Below are 5,616 nucleotides of genomic sequence, written 5' to 3'. Positions count from 1 at the left end.
GGCGGGGCTTGGCTCTCCTCCCCATAGCTGCTTGGGCTTGGGCTTCCTCCTGGCATGGCAACTAGGTTCCAAGTGGGACTGTTCCAAAAGCAAGTGTTCCAAGAGGAAGGAAGTAGGAGCCAACAGTCTTCTTAAGTCTTCTTCTTGGTCGTAGAAGCCCTGGAATATCACTCCTACTGAATCCTATTGGTCGATGCAGTCACAGAGCCATCCCAGCATCTTGATATAAAGAGCAGTCTGCACATACAGGGAGGGAAGGGCATTCTTTGGAAACTACCTACCACACATGGGGGATAGACTATCGATCCGTCCAAACCCCTACAGTTATGCCCCCACACTACATCATTCATTCATTCATTCATTCATCGTCTCTTCCCTTCTAGTAAGTTCATGAGAGTAGACACTTTGCTTTGTTGATTGCTGTATTCCCAAGACTCAGAACAATGCCCGACACATAGTAGGGGCTCAGTAAATATTTGCTGAATGAATGAATTAAACAGTCATTCAACTGCCCCTACCAGCCACAGGAAGTTGAACAGGCCAACAAGGATTCATGGAAGAAGTGAGACTTAAGCTTGGCTTTAAAGACAGCTAGTCCTGGCAAGAACATGTTCTACAGACAGGCTGAGGAGAAGCAGTGATGGGCGAGTAGTGATGGGAGTTGAGTTGTTCAGTCACTTGCCTGGTGGACACACGACTGACCAGGACTCTCTTAAGCCATGTTGTTCCACATTCAATACAGACAGGACAGCAAGTCAAAGGGAACTCAGAGAGCTTTCATTATACTAGATGTGTGTGTGTGTGTGTGTGTGTGTGTGTGTCCCACAGGGAGTATGCAGAAGGGAGGAGGAGATGGAATCTGAATTCCCATTAGCTCAGCCCCAGGGACAGGGCTTTCCCTGAACTTGTGGAGACCAGTGGTTCTCACTGGGGGTAATGGTGGGGGTTAGTCTCTCCCCACTTCCCCAGGGGATATTAGACAATACCTGGAGACATTTTTGTTGTGGGCACAATTGGGGTGGGAGGGCAATAATGGCATCCAGTGAGTGAGGCCAGGGATGCTGCCAAACATCGTATAATTCACAGGACAGGCGCCCACAACGAAGAATTATCTGCCCCAAATGTTGACTGTGCCATTGTTGAGAAACCCTGCTGTAAAGGGTGATGGGAAAATACTGAGAATTAGGAGCATCAGGGAGCTGGCAGGCAGGCAATCTTTGTAGTAGAATTTGGTCCAGAAATTGCGTCCCACTTAAGATGACTGAATTTTATAAATAACTCCCCTCAATGCTGTAGTAGTAGTAGCAGGTTGAATTAATGTTAGGGGAGTTTCAACAGCATGGATAATAAAAATGCAAAGGAATTATAAAGGGAGAAAAATACATGATGAGAAGCAGCAGAAGCAGCAAGGTTTTTCTGCAGCGAAGGAGAAACAAGTCCCTTGCACTTTAATGTCAAGATTCTACCACCAAAATCCCTCTCAAATTTCCCCTCTCTGTCTCCACTCCAAAGTCCCTAGTCCAAGCCACCATCATCTCCCTCCCAGGCCAATATCCCCTAAGTGCTCTTCCCAGGTTCACCCCGCCCCCCTCCCCCGACCCCAGGTTTCCTCCCCCGGGGAAAGGAGAAAGATCTTGGAACATAAAATAAATGGTGCACTTGCTGTTTAAAAACATGGGAAAGGACTTCCCTGGTGGCGCAGTGGTTAAGAATCTGCCTGCCAATGCAGGGGACACAGGTTCAAGCCCTGGTCCAGGAAGATGCCACATGCTGTGGAGCAACTAAGCCCATACGCCACAACTACTGAGCCTGTGCTCTAGAGCCCGTTAGCCACAACTACTGAGCCCGCATACTGCAACGTCTGAAGCCCACGTGCCTAGAGCCCGTGCTCCGCAACAAGAGAAGCCACCGCAATGAGAAGCCTGCACACCGCAAGGAAGAGTAGCCCTCGCTCGCCGCAACTAGAGAAAGCCCACAAGCTGCAACAAAGACCCAACGCAGCCAAAAGTAGTTGGCCCACCAGGTTCTGGAGGATCCAACCCTATTTTACCTGCGGGTGCCCCCCTGCCTCAGCACATTCCAGCCAAGAAGGGCTGCTCTCCATTCCTGGAATACTTCTAGCTCAATCCAGGCTCAGATCACTGGCCCCCTGGAGCTGAAGTTCTGATGACATCTGGAGATGGACATGCACCAGTCATATCACACAAATGCCTGTAAAACTGGCCCTAGTGCTGTGAGTGAGAGGGCCACAGTGCCCCACGAGCCTGGGACCAGGGGACTTGACTCATCAGAGAGACCAGTGAATGAATTCTTGAACAAGTCACTCCCAGAACTGAGATCTGATGGCTGAGCAGGAGTTAAGTCAGTGAAAAGAAAGCTAGAGGAAGCAACAGCTTGTGCAAATACCCTTGGGCAGTATAACCTGGGCCAGGTGGAGGGAGGAGAAGAAAGCAGGGGATGGGTCTTGCAAGTGCTGCAAGCCAAGTTAGAGTTTGAATTTTATTCTGAGCATAATGCGAAGCTCTTGTAAGGTCTTAAGCAAGAGATTAACTGATGAAATTTATAACTTGAGAAGATTACTCTGGCCACAGAGTAATTTCTCCCAACCTTCCAGCAGTTGTAGCTCCTGAAATTTAGAGAGAGGCCAGGAAGAATGTGGGAGAGACCCCACAGCTGTCAAAGGGAGAGATGACGGTAACTTGGACTAGTGACAAGGGAGATAAGAGACACTGAACAGTTTGCCAATGTATTAAAATTTCTGTGAGGCTGAAGCACAGTTGTATTCCTGTTCCTTACTCTAAGCCCTAGGTGTTATTACACCAAAAACAAAGAACCCAGGAAAACACTCCATCTTGAGTCTGTTTATTGGACTGGTTGGTGAGCCAAGCAATATGACAGGTTCAAGTCTGCCTGGTTTTGAGAGCATCCCAAGGCAAGGAGGGTCCAAACATTAAGAGAACATGTTATTTCCTCTTGCTTTTGTACAAGGGCAGAAAAGGGAGCCGGTTGCGTATATAACACCCAGTACAGAGTCAAACTGCCAGGAATCAAATGCCTATTCCTAGCACTTCACTTACCAGCTCTGTGGAACGTTCCAGAACCTCTCTATGCTTCTCTTTCCTCATCTTTAAAATAGGAATGATAAAAATATCAACCACTTCTGGAGTTTTAGGAAGCCAGTAAACACTCTTCCTGCCCCTCCTGCATTCAGGACTGAGAAATAAAAGCAGGTGTCAGACAGTTAGAGATCAAAGTGTCATCTTTATTACTGACAAAGCTGGACTGGAGGATGTGGTTGAGTGAAAATACTTCACACAGTCACTGACACAGTGGGCAACCGCAGACGGCAGATAATGACACACCCTCTCTGGGGGCAGGGCGGCCCAACCCAGCACTGATCCTTCTCAGAAAGTCAGCCGTCAGTGGGGTCAGAGAAGTTCTTCTCCTGCCCTGGGGGAGACTGGGCAAGGGGCACTGCATGTGTTCTTCCACAGTCAGCCCCGCTGGAGAAAAGGGTAGGAATCCACCGCCTGCCCTCACAATGAAAATATGAGATGGGGAAATAAGTGATTCCCTCAACACCCTCTCATGGGTTGATATGGAGATTAGAGAAAACAAACAGCTACAGTATCTGGAATATAGACTCTGTGAAGGTCTTATCCCTGGTGCTAACTGTCCTGGGTGGTGAGGCCAGCCAGGTAGGCAAGACTGGCCAAGTGACGGAAGTTGTGGTTCAGAAACTACAGGAAGCAAGGGAGTTTCCTAAAAGGGGATTTCTCTCTCTCCCTCTCTCTCCTTGTTCCCTACACTCAGGAAACCTTGAGAGTTCCCTAAAGGGAAATGCTGACCAGATATGAACTGGCAAGTGTTCTAAACAGAGGGAAAAAATCCCAAAGCTGTCTCTCTGGCGATACACCAACCCAGTGACTTCTGAGCACAGTCTAAAGGCCCAATTTTCTTCTGTGGTTGTGTGTATGAACTACTAGTGTTGTTTTAGGGCAGGTTTCTTGGGGGGAAGGGGAAGGACCTGTAGTGTGTTTTTCAAAGCAGCCTCTTCTCAGCCCTAATAATTAAGCAATTAAGACTCACCAGCAGGGAAGTTGCTGGGAGCAAACAGGAACCGCCCTGGGGAAAGCCCTGTCCAATCACTGAACAACAGCAATTCCATGTAAGGTGAGTGCACCAGGAAGACAGAAAATAACACGTTGTGTTGACTCCTGCTCTGGGTGCAGTCTATCTGCAAGGCCACACTCTCCACCTGACCTGCCTCAGCCAATCTCAGGTCATCTACCTGATGCAGGAAGGCTGCTGGCTGTGTGGACACCCAGGGAAAAGCCCAGGGGAGCAGGAAGTTGTCAGTCTGTGAGCCTAGTGGCTCTCTTCCCTGTGATGAGTCATCCTTTGGTGGGGCACCAGGGGACCACACCTGTCTGAATTTCTGAGGCATATGGAAAACCCCAGGAGCCCGGATCCTTGAGAGGTTTTACCTTGGGTAATCCCTCTTACCAAGACCATTCCCACTTGGCCTTTCCAACTGCAACATCTTTAGTTCCCCTTTTTTCTCCTCAAGGGGGAATCTATACAGCGGGAGGGGGCTCCCAGGCCCATTAAGTTCAGTATGGTTGCATAATCCACACAAAGCTTTTCTGTGAAAATGGAGCCTTAAATACATTGCTAATTTAACGATAATAATAGCTAGTATTTCATGATCATTTACTGTGTCCAGGTACTATCTTAATTTTCACAGTAGGAAGTACTATTGTTACCCACATTTCCAGATGAGAAATTACGACTTAGACAAGTTAAGTAATACGCCCATGGTCCCTAACTATCTACTATACCCACAATATTTAGCCCAGAGAAAGGAAACCACTATCTTCCACAATCTGTTTTCATGGACACAGAGAACATAATATCTGGAAAAGAATTCGGAGATAACTAGAGCAACCCTTGAATTTACAGATGGGAAAACAGACCTGGAGAGGGCTTAGGGTGTACTTGCCCAAGTACCCCACTAAAATCACAGAGAAGCCCCTAGTCCCACACTTCTTGTACCTCTTCTATAACACATTCTCCTCCTCCCTTCCCAGAAGAAAACACTCTCTTGCCCTTTCCTTAATCATTTCTTTGCTTTTCAATTCTCCATACACATTATTCCCATTTTCTTCTCTTCCTGTTACCATTTTTACTGAAAAAACAACGGAAAGCAAAGGGAGAGAGAGAAAGAGAGACAGAGACAGAGCGAGAGACAGAGAGAGGTGGGGGAGGGATCGAGGGAGGAAGAGAAAAAAACATCTATCAATAAATGAGAAGCTGGATAACTCAGTTTGCTAGAGTGCTATATTGGGCTTCAAGCTGTCTGAAAGCAAGCCAAATCCCTTGTGTGACACTGGGTCAGTCCCGACTACTGGCTCGGAGCCTCAATTTCCCCATATGTAAAACCATAAATTCATCATCCACCAGGCCACGCAAAAGCGTCGTGGCCTGACCAAAGGCCACCCAGGCCCCCCTCCACAGCCATCGTTGGGCCCTCAACAAACATGGCGACTGTGCGTGACGTACACTTTCGTCGCCTCCGCGCCCCCCCCGCAGGGGGTGGCGACACTCAATGACGGC

This window comes from Neophocaena asiaeorientalis, unplaced genomic scaffold (genome assembly GCF_003031525.2).
Source record: "Neophocaena asiaeorientalis asiaeorientalis breed wild unplaced genomic scaffold, Neophocaena_asiaeorientalis_V1.1 scaffold438, whole genome shotgun sequence".
Taxonomy (NCBI): Eukaryota; Metazoa; Chordata; class Mammalia; order Artiodactyla; family Phocoenidae; genus Neophocaena; species Neophocaena asiaeorientalis.
The sequence above is the reverse complement of the archived record's forward strand: the minus strand, read 5'-3'. Positions refer to the sequence as shown.